General features: G+C 32.0%; 1 protein-coding gene and 1 long non-coding RNA gene across 2 annotated transcripts in view; both read left to right on the top strand.

The window, feature by feature from the left end:
* LOC149898051 (uncharacterized) overlaps positions 1-20491 on the top strand; it is a 370187-nt gene that overhangs the window by 153149 nt on the left and 196547 nt on the right. The window lies entirely within an intron of this gene.
* LOC149898055 (uncharacterized) lies at positions 10298-11393 on the top strand. The gene is made up of 2 exons (XR_016458129.1): positions 10298-10524; positions 10849-11393. It is a non-coding gene; the product is annotated as an uncharacterized LOC149898055 (long non-coding RNA).

Raw genomic sequence — 20491 nt, 5'->3', positions numbered from 1 at the left:
TTACATTTTCATATTATTATAACATTTACGAGTCCCCAAGCAATGTTACAATACAATAAGTTAGACACAGCCCCTCACGGCCGCAAACTTCTTAATGAAAAATGTTCAAATATCTCAAACTGTTGTCCACTTGAAGTTGTCTAGTGGGAATAGGGGATTTATAGCTGTTCGTGATGTATTAGTTTTATAACAATTTCTACGTATGTTTTGGGAGAGGAAATGGATATTTGTTAAAAGTGGGAAAATAGGTTTGAAATTAAGTTTACACGATAAAGGTGTTTAAAATGATATACCTAAATATAAAAAGGGATCAATTTTTGTGAGAAGTATATTCGTTTTCAATCATATATTGCAAGATAAAACAAAAACAATGATAAGGCAATTTATATCTTATAAATTCAGTTTCTAAAAGTAGGTATATAGGTACAGGTTTCAACGGTGCAGTAGTGTTATCCTGTACGCTTTACAACTAATAAGTTCTATGGTCGACGATTGATGAAGAATAATATAAAATAGGTTAAAGTAGTCTGTCAGTAGATACATACAAAGCGGATCATACTCTTCATAAAATCAATCAGTAAAACAGATGTGATACATCTGCCCCACAAAGGGGATTTTACTCAACAGCCCATAATATATTATATACAACACAAGACTCTAGTATATAAAAACGAAATAAACAAAGCCTATGTGACTCAAGAAAAATGAAGTTTTCTGGTGAAATAATTTTTGAATCGATCCCGTAGTTTTTATGTGAAAACGTGTTACAAACAAACCTACAACAACACAAATATTTCCTTTGTATATTATAACTATACTATACTATAACTAGTATGTACAAGATTAATTATTATCCAATCTGCATGTCCGAGAGGCAATGTGTCAATCGCGGGTCAAGTCAGTGTCGGATTATATCGTGTTAGCGGTGTCACGTGGTTGAGCGCACTTGATATGTAGAAAGGTCGCGGGTTCGGTACATGTTGATATAATCAGATAACATAATGTATATTATATAGCTATGTATGTTCATTTATCAGTTATGTCTAGTCATAACATTAAATTTTATTTTATATATATAGAATTCATATGATTAAATTTATAATTGCTAATCGAATGAATCCTAATGAATCTTTACCGCCATCAAATAATCAGAATTGGACCAAAAAATAAGATCAACTGAAAGGCACTAGTTTTCAAACAAAAAGTACCATCCAAATCGGCTAAAAAAGCCCAAAAATAATGATGCAGTCGAATTGAGAATCTACTCATTTCTGAATTCGGTTAAAAATAACTAGAGTTGAAAAAGTCGTGACTCAATTCCAAATTTCACTTTAATATTTCTTCAAATTTATATGTTTACTAGCTGTTCCCGGTGGTTTCAACCGCATTGCTCCATTCCTGTTAGTCTTAGTGTCGATAAATGGGCTATCTAACATTGAAAGAATTTTATAAATCGGACCAGTAGTTCCTGAGATTAGCACGTTCAAACAAACAAACTTTTCAGCTTTATAATATTAGTAATAACTTTAAATCTGATTATACTGCCAATAAAACAACAAGTACTTTATATATTTTAATTTTTAAATATCTTAAAATTGGGGTAATTCCACTTAAACAAACACCTGTAAATTAATGATTTATCTTGCAAGCAGCTTAGTAAATCGCAAAGCTGGGTTGCTCCATAAAGAGATGATCCGATCTCGGGAGTGTGTGCGTCTCATCTGCTGACAAATGATGGAATTTCAGTTAGATGAATGGCCCGACGAGATTGTAGCGTCAGCAGAAAAGATAGCTCTGAAAATAGAATAAATAAGGTTGTAGGTATATTACAATTGAAAATATATATTCTGAAAATAGAATAAATAAGGTTGTAGGTATATTATTGAAAATATATATTATTGTGGTGATTCCATTTCCCATGCCACTCATGTTGTATGGGAAAAGAAATGACTAGGTAATTTCAATAATTGCAAGTGTGTAAATTATTTATCTATAGAAAATAAATATTAGCAAGGTTCGGTGATATCTAAATGTATATAAATAATACAGTAGAAATAAGATTAAAATGTACGATGTAATACTAACTAAATACTTTAGCAGATAGATACTTGAGGAATTTATCTAACATTTCATGTCCAATTAATAAACGCCTTTAATTTTACTAAACCGATTACATTGAAATTTTTCGTGCAAATAGATGATAACTGATAACTTAGAATAAAATACATAAATCATTTTTCATTTTGAAGCATATCAAATAAAAATTGTAATACAATAAAAAAAAGTGTTAACATGAAACTGTTTTGCAGACGCTCCGTCTCTCGTACTTGGTAACGACAAGGAAATCTGTACTCCCCATCCCGACGCTTTTCATAATTTTTCATCGATTTTGATTTATGTAAAGCTTTACCTGAAGTACCGTCTGCAAAAAAGTTACTGGCATCATATTGCATCATATTGAGTATGAGAACTTACCTTTTAAGATAAATAATGACTTTTATGAGAAATTTCACATTTCTGCTCTGTTTTTTGAACAAGGATCACGCGTAGTCATCCTATACTACTAATAAAATATTTTAAATACGAAAGTTCGTGAGTATGTGTATGTCTATACTAATATTGTAAAGAGGAAAGGTTTGTAATTACTAATTATGTATGTATGGTTTTCACGCATAAACTACTGGACCGATTTTGATGAAATTTGGCACAGATAATCTTTAGACCCTGAGAAAGAACATAGGCTACCTTTTATTGCGAAATATGAACCACGGCCGAAGCCGGGGCGGACCGCTAGTATGTTATATTTTTGTTACTCTTTCAAGCAAATACTACTGAACCGATTACAATGAAATTTAGCACACATAGAGAGGGTAATTTGGATTAACACATGGGATAGGTTTTATCCCGGAAATCTAATAGGAACGGGAACTATGCGGATTTTTCTTTGAAAAACGCGGACGAAGCCGCGGGTGGAATGCTAGTAAGTAGTTATATAGTATACATACATCGTAAGAAAATTCTATTTTAAACTTAATTTAATCCTAGGTACTTCAATCTCTGATTTTAATTACACGAGTGAATTCACAAGTAGAAACTAACCAACAATAAACAATGGATCCAATTTAATATATCAAAAGATGTATTGACTGATAGCTAATATCCCTTCGTCTTAATCACGAATGCGGATATAATGGACCCCATTACGGCCCTGTTTGGGACCGACTTAGATATTAAGTTGGAAAACAATAACAGAGATATGTTAAGGAAATGTGCTAGTATGGGAGCTGGCAGCAGAATTGTTTTATTTAATGTGATTTCGTAAAAATAAACTTTTGGGACACCTTTCAGTGCTCTTAACGTTATTTAATTTCGGTTGTTGGTAATGTTAATTTTGTTACATAATAATACATGATATTTGTGTTTAATAATTTTTAGAAAAGTTAAAATAAATTCAATAGGATTTCTATTATAAAATGTACAAAAGATTAAGTATGCATAATGCATATCCATTATTTTGAGTAGATATTATTACTGCTAGGTAGAATTACGTTTTGCTCTAACGACATAAGTTTTTATGTATTTATCCACGGTAATTTCGATTCTAGTCTTTATTCGTTTCTTAAAAAATGAATTGTAACCGGTGAAATTTTGCCTAGAATGTGGTAGGTACCCAAAGAAATACAAAATCTGATCTCTAAAACGAATACACCCCCAGCTCCCCTACTACGCTTGTATTTGACAGGGCCCGTGTGTTGTCCCAAGGTACATTGTGTTGTCCCCTGCGTGTGGCATCTTGTCTGATAAGGCATTGTTATCTAATTACTTTGGAAACTTCATTGCATGCAGATTGAAATATAATCAATTTATCTGTTTGTTGGTTGGGTTAACTAGTTTTCGGGGGGCCGATGTAATTTAAAAAATCTTACGTTATGTGGATCGAAATCAATACATATTGTGGATGCGTGTTTATCAATAAACTGTTGTTCCTGTTATTTAAATAAATTGATGTTTTATGTAGGTATATTATATTTTTATTATTGTTTGAATTTAAATAATTGCAACAATATGTACATTAAGTCGGATATTTATGAACATAATTATGGCTTTTCCATGTTTCAAGAAGGCTACTAAAGAAACGTTAAACAGTACCTATTTGTTTGTAAACTAATATAATTGTTGACATAACTGAATCACATTAAGTTTCATAATTGTATCATATATTCTGTTTCGTATATTGCATTTGTTACAACAGTTCTAACACTCCAGTTAAACTTAACTTTTAAGTAAAACCAAATCAACTTGCTACACTAGCCGATACTAAAAGCGTATCTTAAAACAAAATAAACAGCGTTCTGTCTGTTTGTTTATGCATTCACACCTGTCAGATGCACCCGCTTGAAGTTACATAACTCGCTCACATGGCTCCACGAGGAATTGTTTCTAACGATTTTGTACGTAGATTTAAGTATTCATAAATCCATTTTTCCAATCCTATTTCTCAGTTAATTTTAATATTATAAGTTAAAATTGTTTATTGTTATTAACTAGAAAAAGTTTTAAGTCTTTAGTAGGTATCGCTTAAACAGACACGATTTGTTTCTTTCTTTTAGCCTTATTTATTTCATATTAATAGTTATTTATTATCAAGATAAATCATTCGTATAAGAGTCACAGTCTACTACATTTAAAAAACTATAATTTACAATTATTTTATAATGATTCGTAAATATTTGAACATTCCGTTCACCAAAGCCAAAAGGAACTTGTATAAATGATTGAATTCTTTCGTTCGAATCAATGGAAATGTTCAGAGGTCGGAAAACGCGATTAGCTGATTGATGCTTAATGACGGGCAATCTTTTTATTATTAAATTATGGTAAAGCTGTTATGTTATAAAGTCTGATACATTGTTCTATTTGGCTCTACATTTTAGTGAGGTTAAAATAAAATGTACGAATGATAGATAAAATAAAACATGTATTTAAATGTTAAATGATTTAATATACTTGGTTTATAATAACTTTATTTCATGCTACAATATTGTAAAACAACTATTTAATCGTCTTAGGGCCGATTTTTCAATGCTTGGATAAAACTTATCCGTCCAATAAAGTATTACACGATAATACTAAAATGTCACGTAAACTGTCAAATACGGGCAATTAGAATACGTTTTTAAAATTGTAGTTTTATACATTATTCGACGAGTAAGTTTTAACCAAGGATTGAAAAATCAGCCCTAAACCAAATTATAATCAATTCTAAACCTTTACACGGTTTACGTCATTCAATTATGCGTGAAATTAATATTAAAAGTCATCTGTTGCTTAGCATTCTCTCCGATTACAGAATATAATTTACGAAACAAATTTGAAATTGCGAACTTAAAAACCCAAAGGTCCAATTGAGACCGTATTAACAATACAAAGTATTTGGAAGAAACGTTCTATAACATTCAAGGGACCCGGAAGCAAACCTTTATCTCAAATTATAACAGTCTTTTAAAACGGACCCTTTATTTTTCTCAAACATTAAACGAACTTGCAACTCGATATTGAAATCCGTTTTACGTCTATTCGTATTAAATTTAAAGTAAATCACTTTGAGTCGGTCGCCGCAGTCGCCTTCGCTTTTATTTTGTTTTGCCTTTGCTCGAAATAGCCTGTTTATTAAATATTAAACTGAAGTAAAATAATAAAACAAACTTAGGGATTGAAGTTTAACAGGTACATCATATATTGAAAGGACTATAATAATTTTAAACAGGATGAAAGTGAAATAACAAACAACGTTAGAAACATAGGACTTATGTGTTTATATCGAAGCATCTAAAATCAAATCTATTTGATGTTAGGAACTCTAGATTCTAGACGATATGTAAGAAAGAAAGAAAGAAGAAAAAGAAAGTATATTAAATTAGGTGACAGATACAACAATCGAAAAAAGCCTGAATAGTGAATAGGTACCTTGCTAATTTAGTTTTAAAATAATTACTATTCAAAAACTTAATATGATTAAAAAAGTGATGTGTTTAAGATTACGTCTCCCATCATAACAAAATAATCACGTCCAGATCAATGGAGGCTGTGGTGCAGAAAATTGAATCGCAATTAGCATACATCGTAATGCTAAACAATGAAGCGCGGAGCGGCCATCTTGTCTCCGTCGATTTCACGGTTGAAAACGCGGGAATTAAGCACGCCCCAGATCACACCATGTGCGTCTTCAATATTGTGTTTTGAGTTTGTATTGATTTGACCATTATATTATTTTAAAGCATTATATTATTTTTAAAGTGGTTTGACTGTATTAGCCATTTTATTTAGATACCTAAGTTTTATTTATTTAGAACCTTCAAGTACCTAATACTTAATTTTAAAAAGGTAAAGTGATTACGTTTAAAATTTGTCTGAAAATAGGTAATTGTTATAGTGAAAGAAAACATTTTGATAAAATTTGAGAAATATAGAAACACCATACATACAATAAGCAATTTTCTTTCAGCCGTTAAGTAGGAATATTCCAGGTATTTTTGATGTTTGTCTTAATTACCAAGTTATACATATACATGTATAACGAATTTAACCATTCTGATATTAAAGTATCTACAACAGCATACAAATCTCATTCTAATGAACACATTAAAACAATCCACACGATATTGAGAGTTTTCATTAAACCCATTTATATAATTAAACGGAAACGACTGATATTATGACCGTTAAATTTCGTCACAAAGCAGGCCACACATGCGCCGGACGTCCAAAACAACCCTATGTCACACGCTTTGATCGTTTTTGATGTATCGATGTTTAGACAAACAGAATTGTGTATTTTGGATTGATTTAGACGCGGAATGTGGAATGATATGTTTATTTGGAGCTTCAAAGGTGCTTTTATAGTTAAGGTAATAAAAATAAATTTGACGAACAAAAATTTCAAATGTCATAGCATTTTTTTGGTTTTACTTGAGTATTCTAGTTTTGTATGTTGAATCGTGATAATCGATTTTATAAATTGTAGTGTTATAAGCAGAATATGCCACGTGCAGCTGTTTCGGAGGTAAGCCGGAGCAAACAGACATACTTACAAACGAAAACTTAAAAAGATAACTTAAGCTTTCAAGACATTACAAATAGTCTTCATAACATTTAAAATTGTATTTATTTAATATTAATAAAGACGTTGTATAATAAGCAGCTACACTGAGCCATCAAACATACAAGTTAACGTTTCACTGCTCGGATCTTGCTCAAGATAACGGCAACACCTTGATAACAGAAAAGGGAATTTCAATGACAAATTTTACATGATCAATTTTAAAATATTTTTTTGAATAGAATTAGGTTACATATTATTGTTGTTGAGAAATTAGATAAGGCTATATGACGAAGGCATGATGGAGAATTGATACGGACTTGCAAGAATGAAAAGTGTTTTGTAAAAAGCTTGTACATAAAATAATGTGAATAGTGATTATTATCGTGTTTCAGATTGTTTCCTAAAGTATAAAATTCGTTTCCCAAAAGGTTAATCTTCACTATTGAACAATGTTACGTCTATAATTTAAAAGAAAGTATAGAAGATAAGCTATATAAACAAGCCTATGTCTATAATATCTAACAGACTTCCATACCATAATTACCTACTCAACGCAACTATTCCTAAAGCAGTATTTAATCACAGTAAAAACAACATAAAAAGACATAGCAATTTAAAAACGTCAATGAAATTCCCTGAGCACGAAGCTGAGCAAGAGAGAGAAGAGAAAAACGAGTGAGTCGACGTATTTTATTATGTTATAAACCTCCGTATTGTCATAAACCTAGCCTACATTAACACAATAAACCTGTACATTTGAATATATTTAATACGTGTATAACTCGAGACTATTTTTATTTAGCTTTTAGTAGCTTTTAGTGAATTATATTATGGATATTGTTAGGTAAGTTTTACTAATAAATGAAATAGTTTGATCCTTTTGCGTTCATGTTTTTGACATAAACAATGTTTTAGTTATAACTGTAATAAGTTCGAAAGAGCTTTTTAGAAAAATCCAGCTAAACTTTTTAAGCATCTTCAGCCTTAAGGCTTAAACATCATTGAAATATGAAACACATTTGATACAAAAAAAATCATATTTACAGATAGACACTTGAAAATTATAAAATTATATTTATACATTAACTACCTACTATCCGTAGTAAAATCGACTCTAAAAACTAATTATAAGACACAATCCACTAACTACTTCAAAACGTAGCATTGAATCGTCTCATTATAATTACGAAAGAATGCCACAGATTATATAATTACATAATTAACGAATTAAAAAAGCCAACCACGCACATCGCTAACCAGAGACTATAATTATTTTTCCCCACGCGTATAACAGTGCATTTACATCAAACGAACGAATGCTCATTCTAACCCCACTATGTCAAATTCTTCTAGTGTAAACGAGCAAAGAGCATTCTTTCGTTGTTCTTAGTGTGTTCGAAAAGATTCTATGCAATGTTCTTATACTGAACAACAATACGAGTTTTTTTAGGGTTCCGTAGCCAAAATGGCAAAAACGGAACCCTTATAGTTTCGTCATGTCCGTCTGTCCGTCTGTCCGTCTGTCCGTCTGTCACAGCCGATTTACTCGGAAACTATAAGTACTACAGTGATGAAATTTGATGGGAATATGTGTTGTATGAACCGCTACAAAAATATGACACTAAATAGTAAAAAAAAGAATTGGGGGTGGGGCCCCCCATACATGTAACTGAGGGATGAAATTTTTTTTTTCGATGTACATACCCGTGTGGGGTATCAATGGAAAGGTCTTTTAAAATGATATAAAGTTTTCTAAAAAACATTTTTCTTAAAGTGAACGGTTTTTGAGATATCAGCTCTCAAAGTCGTAAAAAGTATGTCCCCCCCCCTCTATTTTTATAACTACGGGGTATAAAATTCTAAAAAAAATAGAGGTGATGCATGCTAATTAACTCTTTCAACGATTTTTGGTTTGATCAAAGTATCTCTTATAGTTTTTGAGATAGGTTGATTTAACTGTAATTTATTATATTTGCTGCTACGGAACCCTTTGTGCGCGAGCCCGACTCGCACTTGGCCGGTTTTTTACACTTAAAGATCACGAAAGAATGCTCTTGCTCTAGTTCTAGCTCTATGTTCGTTTAATGTAAATGCACATTAATAATTAGTAATAATTGATATATGAGAGTGAATACTAAATCAAATCAAATCAAATACCGTGAAGTGCAGCTAATTGCTTTGATGTCGCTAATTCGATTCTTAGAATATGATACCAGTTATTGATTAGGAAAGCTTACATCTAGTTAGTCTGTTATGGCGATATCTGGATTTTAAGCGATCAGTATGTTAACTAAGATTACAAATAATGTTTAATCTTCTAATCTTATTTTAATAATGATAAATATTCTTATTAAAGAAAGAAAATATAAAATAATAACAAAAACGACAAGTCGAGTGGTAAAATTATTAATTTTTCATAGTGGTTTGATTCCTCATCTACAAGATATGTATTAAACTAGCTTTGGTCCGCGTCTTGACTCGCGTTTCGTAAATCTAAACCATTATCAAATCCACTTGAATCCTACACAATAGAACAAGATATTTATATAAAGAACAAGACAATAGCACTTGAAAGTTAAAACTATTCTCGTTAATGTAGGAGTTGTGAACAGACGGACCGGTCCATATTGCAGTGTATAGCTTTCCATCGCGGCACATTAAGAGTAATTTTCGCAAACAAAACTGTAGACGATCGAAATTCGTGCTCCGTTTGTATTTGTGTCTGTTTAACATTTTTATATATAGTTTACTAGCTTGTAACGTGCCCCGCGGTTTCACCCGCATTGCTCCGCTCCTGTTGGTCTTAGGGTAATGATAACTATAACCTTCCTCAATAAATGGGCTATCGAACACCGAAAGGATTTTTCAAATCGGACCAGTAGTTCCTGTGATTAGCACGTTTAAACAAACAAATTCTTCAGCTTTATAATAGTAAGTATAGATAAATAAAACCAGTACGTAATCGAATACAATTAAAATCACGAAGAAGTAATCTTTATACCTAGGTATATGAAAAAAACGTGTCACTTTGTTGGTCCGCGATGGACGCTAAAACTACTGAACCGATTTTAAATTTGACACACCCCGTGTGATGTTTGATCTATAGTACGACATAAAAGAGATGAAATTAATTATTTTGGAACTAATTCGTTTTTCATTACCTGGAAACCCTGAATTGGCAATGTAGCTGTCAAGTTGAATAAAAATTTGTTGTTTTTTCGTGAAGTGGAGAATTATTGAGATAAAATTGTTATTTAGAACAAGAAATTTAAATAAAAAAGGAGACATCATGAAAAAGGTTAAACGTAGCGGTGTCCGTGATGTGGTGTATAAAGTTTTTATTCGGTGTTTGTCCGAATTTCAAGCTGGAAATTTATTGACTGATTTGGAAAACGTTTACAAACGTACAGCAGAATATACCGGTGAGATTCCATTTATTTTTGCTCAGTACTACGTAAAATAGAATATTCCATTAGTAACGAGTGTTTAATGTATGTATGTATGGCGATTATTACGTTTTCACAATTTAATTTGAGGTTATTTGTATGTAAACAAAAACTAGTTTTTATAGTGCGACCAGCACAATTTGAGTCAAGAAGTTATATCCAATCCAACCAGCCTCAAATAAAGTACCTAGTTTAGATTTTACTACATAGTATAGTGATAACTGTTTTCATACAGCTATCTATCTATTAATCAATCAAACCATAAGAAAAAAAATCATATTTACTGTATCATATTTACAGATACTGAAGATGCCCCGTACCCTCTTGCCAGTACTTCGAAACAGAGTGATGATCAGTCCTTTGAAGGAGTAGAATATTTAGATTTTGATGAATTATATTAATGTACAAAAATTATCTACAAAAAAATAAAAATATGTGGTTTTCAAATCGCCTTGTTTTTTTCTACCCGACGGACCCAGAAAGAGGGTAATGTGTTTGAGCTGCATGTATGCTTGTTTGTTTGTATGTTTGATTCTATGTGCGCCTCTGCAGTCTAAACACTTGACCGATTTTTATAAAATAACTAATTCCAAATACATTTAAGTAAAATTTGACCTAGGTAGGTCAATTAAAATACTAATGTATTTTTGTCTTAAATTACACTATTGCTACAATGAAACAATTATAACGGTTTAAATCGCGGTATTTATTTTAGATTATATTATATAGATTTTTGGATTTTTATTCTATAGTATCAAGATCGCTTGCGTCGCAGTATCAGTGTTGCTATATGAGCGACGGTGGCGCCCTCATTTATTTTCATCTCTTTTGTGTCGCACTGTAACTTGATAGATAGGATAGGTTACATATACAATATGTTATTATGTAGCAAATGCTTAATAATTTGGGTAATATGCATTTTAAAAAATATATTAACAAAATTCTGCTCTCCTTCTCTATATAAACTATTATTATGTAAAATTTAATATTTCTCTGTCCGTGCAGTTTTCGTAATAAGTCGTCGTATTAGGAAATATATAGATATCGAGTTTGTATTGAAATATTCAGGTTATTAAACAAGAAATGACGTGCATTCGCATCGCTTCGGTTTCTCGGAAGTCTTTATGCAACCTGTGTAGATGTTCAGCTTGATTATATCCAAATATGGACGAGTAATCTCAGGACATTTATGGGTAAAAGATATTACATAATGTAGATCTACACTAATATTATAAAGAGGAAAACTTTGTTTGTTTGTTTGTTTGATTGTAATGAATAGGCTCATAAACTACTGGACCGATTTTAAAAATTCTTTCACCATTCGAAAGCTACATTATCCACGAGTAACATAGGCTAGGTTTTATCCCGGAAATCCCACGGGAACGGGAACTATGCGGGTTTTTCTTTGAAAACGCGGGCGAAGCCGCAGGCGGAAAGCTAGTATTTTATATATGAGAGCAATTTATTAGTACTACAGATGCTACGTACGTTATATAATTATTATTAGTTAAGTTGGTTAATTAACATTCCTTTGCATTTCCCAAAATTTGTGTCAATAGAAAGTTATTTGTTGCGTTTGCAAAAACTGTAGAGCTAATTTAGCGAAAACTTTTCATATTTGATAGAAATGATTTGATAGAAAGATGGTTTTCAAAATAGGTGTGAGTTTTTTATTCTAATATAAATAAATACGAATATTACCAGAGTAGAAATGATGTATCTTGCAAGTAACAAATAACCGTTTTCTTGGTATCAATTTAAACGCAATAAGAAAGTAAATAACATCACCACATTCCAGGATTCCTGGAATCAGACCCTAGTGGAAACATATGGTATATACTCTTTGAAGTAGCAATAAAAACTACTCAATTGTGTAAAGAAAATTGATCAGTATTTATTTATTTATGGACACTTCAATATACTTGCAGATAGGAAAAACCTCACAACTACTTACAGTGATAATTAAAGATGATATTTGTCCCGAAAGAAGATATTTTTAAGCATCTCATTACTTGTTAAAAACACACCAAGGATATATCTAATCTTTAAATCGATTAACGCTAAGGGCCCGTTTTCATTCAATCGAAGGACTTACAACTGGCCTGTCATCTAGTTCAGCTAGTAGCTATCGCCAGTCACTAGCCCGCTACTAGCAGACTCCGGAAGACATCTCAGATCGCGGATAAGCTCTGCAGTAACACTAATTGCTACAGAACTGCTTAATTCCAGCCAACTCCCATTACATTTGCTTATGACCCAATGAGTACGAATTTAACCAACTTTTACAATATGTGTATTGTTTTAACCCTCGTTTAGGAGCAAATAGTAATGTGTATTGAACGAATTAATAAATACTAATAATATTAAATTAGTTGCGAAACTTTACCTGTCTATATTATTACTAAAGCTTTCCGTTCGTAGATAAAGGAAAACCAGCATTGTTCCCGTTCCCGTGAGATTGTCGGGAAGAAACCTATACTATGTTCTTAGATCTCAAGCTATCTCTGTACAAAATTTCATTCAAATCGGTTAATTGTTTGAGACGTTAAGAAGACATAGATAGACATAGTTACTTTCGCATTTATAATATTACTAGCTGTGCTCCGCCGTTTTACCCGCAGTGATTCGCTACTGTTGGTCTTAGCGAGATGATATATAGCTTATAGCCTTCCTCGATAAATGGGCTATCTAACCCCGAAAGAATTTTTCAAATCGGACCAGCAGTTCCTAAGATTAGCGCGTTCAAACAAACAATCAAACTCTTCAGCTTTATAACGTTATATACAGTATAGATTATACATATATATAGGATAGAGTATAAATAAATGTTATTACTTACCCTATAATTTGACACAAATAAAAAAGTGTTACGCCAAATCTAAAATCGCATTTATTTATTTGAATATCAATTTCAGTGAACCCGCAATTAATTCGGAAATGTAAAACAGCGGAGTCGTTAGGAAAAATACGGAGCAAGACTTATCGAATGCTTGACATTAAAAATAAAAGGCTTTTGCTTGTATTCAGGTCAAATTGTGACCTACAGGACAGGAGCAGCCTTCAAAAAGCCTTCGCTATATTTGTATCTTCAATATTGAATGGTTATTTGTAGTTATTTTTTACTGAAGTCGTATTTTCTTCTCTTTATATTTTCTGTTTGATTTTACAGGAACTCGGCGTTTTTCAATATCTGGTTGTATGCATTTTGAATGAAAATATTGAATTTATGGTTTGAGTTCCGCTCGCTGTGTTAATGCATTTGCAGAAAATGTTAAACAATTTGATGAATATATTAATTATTTGAAGTGATCACTGGCGATGATGGTGAACATCAGCGTATACAGGTAATATCATATACTGTTTTATTTAGGGCCAATAATAATCTGATAAATGAGATTATACAATTGAATATGAATAAAATATGCTAAGAAAATTATGATGTCAATAAAACAGACAATAGGTAAGCTGTGAACTAAGGCTGTGAAAATATAAGTTTTAAAATAAAACTTTAAAAGCTCATTTTTACGATTCATAGTAGAGTACAAAGGATCGATATATCCGTGACAGCAGCCTATACCCGGAAATAAATGTTAATACTAGCCGTGCCGCCGTGCCCGCGGAGAAACCCGAAAAATCAAGTATTTCTATAGGTAGCTAAATAAATAAAATAAAAGCTCATGTGTTATTCTATATATATGTAGAGTTTCATCCAAATCCGTCCAGTAGATTTTCCATGAAAGAATAACAAACAAACATACATTCTAAAAATGAAAGTTTTTAATATTAGTAGGATTGTCACATAACTCACGTCGGCCGCAGTCGGCCACACTCGGCCTAAATCGCATGCACCATTTATTTCTTATTGCCTTTTAAATAATAAAACGATGTATTACGGTTATGTAATAAACGGAAGTTTGATTTATATTTGGGTCTGGCAAATATTTGTTTTGGTGGATATATTTTACTTACCGCAATTTTGCTTTAAACGACTTTTATGCGTGCTCGAGGTTATGAATTTTTGAATAAATATTACAGATTAGCTATTTCGCGCGCTTTGTTTAACTTAAAAAATTATATACTAAAACCTTCAAGAACCACTCTATCTTTTAAACAAAATGTCATCAAAATCCGTTGCGCAGTTTTCAAGATTAAAGCATTCTCACATACTGACTGACAACGACAGCGACTTTATTTTTATCAGGTAGTGATTATTTGTAACTATAAATGCTAACACTTACCTACTGTAAACAATAGTCTGTATTATCCAAATACGAGTACAAACTATTCCCGACTGTAATTTCCACCAACATTAAATGTCTTTTCATATTTTGCAATAATAATTATAATAATATAGATGTTAAACTCTTTGCGAGCAATTAATAAGCTTCTTGGCGTGTCTTTGTTGAAAGTGCTTTGTAGAAATTAAGTGGTACTTTCAAAGAGTTCAAGTGAAGTAAGAATATAATATTTTAAAACGCTACATTATGTATTTATCATTAATATCTCTGTTCCATTATATAGTGATGATGACTAGCTGTGCTCCACGGTTTTACCCGCATTGCTCCGCTCTTGTAGGTCTTAGTGAGATGATATATAGCCTATAGCCTTCCTCGATAAATGGGCTATCTAACACCGAAAGAATTTTTCAAATCGGACCAGTACCTAGTTCCCGAGATTAGCGCGTTCAAACAAACAAACAAACTCTTCAGCTTTATAATATTAGTATAGATTTACATAGGTAAAATATATATGAATCATAAGAGAAAATTTAAAGACCATTTTCACACATTGTATTATTATTTTCATATACCTATAAGAGAAACTATGGAATTTCTTGCCGGTTCTTTTCCATAGATACTGCTTTCCGAATCGGTGGTAAATGTTAAAACTGTTAAGATGATTCAAAAGTGCTTCTAGAAGAAGTTTTATTGAATAAATAAAATAATATTTAAGTTTGAGTTTTGAGTTTTATTCTCACTGTTCATAAGTTAACAACTACTCAAACGTTTAGTCAAAACAGTCGTCACATGATAAATTCGTCCAGATTTTTAAAGTTGCCTTCAAGTTTCGCGTGCCGAATAATATATTCCTTAAAAGTCGACAATCCAATTGTTCCCAGCGATAGTGGGGCAATAAATCTTTCTGGCTGACAATTATGTGCGGCTTGTCGTCTGGCGACCTTCCAGACACGACATACTCGGCTTGAATTCATCAACATCTGAAGAAAACTGTGAGGACTTTGTTACTTTTCGATTGGATTGCGGAAAAATAACGAGCGAAGATTGGTTGAAAATTGAATGTGTTGTAGTTAAGTCCCATGTCTCATAGCGGGGTAAGGGGCAGATGCATTATACATCTGTTTTACTGATCGATTTTATTAAGGGACATGTAGGTGATCAGCCTTCCGTGTCCAACCAGACCGAGACATTTTTTTTCTTCGTCTCCAGCGGGAATCGAACCCAGGACCCTCGGTGTACTAAGGAGGCGGTCGAATGTGTTGTAGCTTATATTATAATATTATCTACATAAGTTATAGAATTAGTTCATTCTGTCTAAAACTTTACGTATATTGTAGCGCCAAAAGTAAAGTTAACGCGAGCGAAGCCGCCGGCTTAGATATTATTATAAATCGCACCCAAAGAAGTGGATAACTAGTTATATTATTGTGATTATGTTCTATAGACGAAGCTGCAGGAAAAGCTTATATTTTTTTAATAATTGATCATTTCATTTCATACAAAATTTTGACTTCAAATGTGTTCAATTGGCTAAGAATATATTGCACTGTGTTAACAAAACCAAGAGACACACCTGTTAGTAAAGTTTTAATTTCCCAAATGACTGCATAAGAACTAAACATTCCAAGTTTTGATTAAATTTAAACTTTATCAGGTAAGAACTGTTTACAACTTTTCTGTGTTCTTTTAATAAATGTGGTGTATGAACAAATATATAAAACTGTCCCAGAGCCATCATAATAATAACTAGCTTTCCGCCTGCGGCTTCGCCCGCTTTGTCTAAAACATAATAAATTATATACTAAAACCTTCTTCTTGAATCACTCTATCTATTAGAAAAAACCGCATCAAAATCCGTTGCGTAGTTTTAAAGATTTAAGCATACAAAGAGACAGGGGCAGAGAAAGCGACTTTGTTTTATACTATGTAGTGATACTTTTAAATATTAGCCATTGATTCAGACCTTGTTTCGTTGTAATTTATAAGCTTAAAAATGCTCAACAGAGATGTAATCGTAATGCACTTGCAACATAATAAACAACTATTTTTTGAAAATTTTCAATTGGTACGAATATGACAATTTTGGCGCCAAATAAATACAAGATGGCCGAACCAAAGAGGTTAAATTAAATCCAAAAAACGTTTTTTTACCCGAACGTTCGAATAAATGCTTTTAACGTACATTTCATATTCAAATACAAAGTTAAGTGTCATAGTGCTAAATGCATAATTTGCAAAAATGTCAGTCTGCTAAATTCGGGGATTCAAATTCTCAATTATGTTAAATGAAAGGCAAGTTAACAAGGTTTTAATTAATATTAATTATCTCACTGTTAATAGCGTAAAAAATAGTGCTTTTGGAAAGGGTGAGTGCTAATGGTGGCCATTAATTAATTTTTATTAAACATCCATTTTAGTGGCTTTTTGTTTTTGACAGCGGCGGTAATACAAGAATTTAATGGTGGAAGAGCTTTTATATAGTATGTGTTTGTATTTGAATAAATATATAGATAGAAATATGCCTATGTTGAATAATAATTCTAAACAGATATAATCATAACGTTCGATTGTCTACCAAACAAGAAACGACATATTTTTGAACTACACTTTCAATATTTTGTCGCTATACACATTTAAAGACGTAGCTTATGATTTCTGCGACTTTAATAACTAACAAAGTAACTATTTCATCTATATAGCCTATAGCCTTCCTCGATAAATGGGCTATCTAACACCAAAAGAATTTTTCAAATCGGACCAGTAGTTTCCAAGATTAGCGCGTTCAAACAAACAAACTCTTCAGCTTTATAATATTAGTATAGATAAACATACCTTTCCACAAACAGAACACCCTGTATCACCTAGGCTTTTACAGGGTGCTATAAATCCTGAGCACTTCAGAAGCTAGGGCTATAAAACCTTAATCCGTCTGCGAACAGGCATATCTTTATATCTATGTAACGAGCATTTTAATTGCGTTTTAAAAGCGATTCGTGTAAGCGGGAAGTGAATTTTAATTTAGAATTTAGATCCTAGTTCGAATATCTTGCAAGAGAACGTTATATTTATGCAGACAGTAAAATTATTATATTGGAATATTTCAGTTTGTCGAAAAAATCGTATCTTAGCCAAATATTATTATCACCCCTTTAAATTTTATCATAGGTACATAAAATATGCTATATTTACCCATAAGTGCTTTGATAAGATAACAGATATGTAACTAATAAATATATATCATTCGAAAAAAAAATGGTATTAAATACATTTAAAGCTACACATTCAAGCTAAATAACATTGTAATTAGAACTTTAAGTATAAAAAAGAAAACCAAAATCGTCGCCTTTCCCCATGACGTGACGGTATTGCCATGACGCGATCTTGAAATTTTACTCTCAACGCGCCTAAAGATGAAAACAATTTGACTAGTTTCATTTAATAAAATCCACAAACATAATATTATAACATTGTCAATATTCTTCCTATTTATATAAAAACCGGCCAAGTGCGAGTCGGGCTCGCGCACAAAGGGTTCCGTAGCAGCAAATATAATAAATTACAGTTAAATCAACCTATCTCAAAAACTATAAGAGATACTTTGATCAAACCAAAAATCGTTGAAAGAGTTAATTAGCATGCATCACCTCTATTTTTTTTAGAATTTTATACCCCGTAGTTATAAAAATAGAGGGGGGGGGACATACTTTTTACGACTTTGAGAGCTGATATCTCAAAAACCGTTCACTTTAAGAAAAATGTTTTTTAGAAAACTTTATATCATTTTAAAAGACCTTTCCATTGATACCCCACACGGGTATGTACATCGAAAAAAAAAATTTCATCCCTCAGTTACATGTATGGGGGGCCCCACCCCCAATTCTTTTTTTTACTATTTAGTGTCATATTTTTGTAGCGGTTCATACAACACATATTCCCATCAAATTTCATCACTGTAGTACTTATAGTTTCCGAGTAAATCGGCTGTGACAGACGGACAGACGGACAGACGGACAGACGGACATGACGAAACTATAAGGGTTCCGTTTTTGCCATTTTGGCTACGGAACCCTAAAAACGCTCCCGCCTTCGCTTCGCTCGCGTGCACGACGTGAGCGTTAAATTCGTAGCAAAGGGTTAATACTTGCTGTTAACAGTTATTAGGCTTCCACGGTAATACCTCTCTGCTAGTGTCATGTTCTTTATAACCGACTTTACAAAAGAATTGTGCTGCGGCATTTTATTTTACAATAGGTACTTGTGGTACCTTATATTACTATGGTATGTACTAATACGTTGATATACAGCGTAAAATAAATAATTTTAATAACACCTCTATATTATCGTCACTACAGAGTAAAAACAAAGTTGCTTTCTCTGTCCCTATATCCCAATGTGTGCTATATCTTTAAAACTACGCAACGGATTTTGATGCGATTTCTTTTAATAGATAGGTTGATTCAAGAGGAAGGTTGTAGTATATTATTTATTAGGTTTTAGACAAAGCGGTTGAAGCCGCGGGCGGAAAGCTAGTAACTACATATTATGTACTTGCAAAATAAATGTAATATTTATTTAAAAATAAATGAAAGGAAACATTTGATGGTAAAGTTGTTCGTAATATACTCGCTATTATTTTTTCACTCACAGAAAGCTACATTATTCCTGAGTGACAAAGGCTATGTTTTTTGGTAGTCTTTTTCCCGGAAAACCGGGTCAAACGAGGAGTGGCTAGTAAGTGATAAAAATAACAAATATACGTTGTATTGATATGAAAGTTTGTTCATCTGTTTGGTTATATTATTTTATGTATCATAGTAGAGTCATAATTAACCCAACAAAATTAAATTAACATGATTATACATCTAAGAGATACTTCTAAATATTATGTGAAATTGTAAATTCTGTTGTTGTAAATACATATTATTATGCCAACCAGTAAAGCCCACATACCACCACCATATCCATGAATCTAAAAAATACGATTTAAGTTCTGTATTTTTCACTTATCTAAAGCCTACAATACTGCTCAAAAAGTATAATTTACTCCAATAACAACAAACTGGGAATCCAAAGTTTTCCATCAACTCGTAACTAATAAAAATATAATAACAAATGATGTTTACTGAAAGCGATTATAAAGGAGGTTATTTACATAGCAATGAAGCAACAATAGGTATATAAGAGAAGGTATGATAATGTAGTTGCGAAATGCCAGCAAAGGGCACCTTCCTTGAGGATATTAAAAGGGTAGAACCCGGGATCAGGTATGTTTGGATGTTCCTTTATTACTCGACTGCGGAAAAACGTGTAATGTTTTTCAGAATTAAGTATTGTTCTGTGATGTGTTAAATTTATGAGGAAATGTAGAGTTTTTGTACGGAGGTACTAAAAATATAGAAATAATTTGGAAAATCCAAAAGTGCACGCCTCATAATTTTTTTTTAATAAATATTTATTAATTATTATTTTTGTTTATTTAATAACAATTAAACCACATCGAATCAGACCCTGAAAAATGAAAGGGTTCTATTCCTGAGCATACTCAAGCGTAAGAGAAAAAAAAAGACTCGATTAGTAAAGTATTTCGGTCGCTATCGTGTTAACAAGAAAAAGGATCCGCACATACAGACACACGGACGTCCAAGACAGAACTTTTTAAAACTGTTTTTTAACTAGTTTAAATAACAAAAATGACATCAAAAATA

This window comes from Colias eurytheme, chromosome 24 (assembly GCF_061535395.1).
Source record: "Colias eurytheme isolate Ceu_HAF_F1 chromosome 24, ilColEury1 Martin Lab GWU primary, whole genome shotgun sequence".
NCBI classification, from domain to species: Eukaryota; Metazoa; Arthropoda; class Insecta; order Lepidoptera; family Pieridae; genus Colias; species Colias eurytheme.
This window is presented reverse-complemented; position numbering and strand designations above follow the sequence as displayed.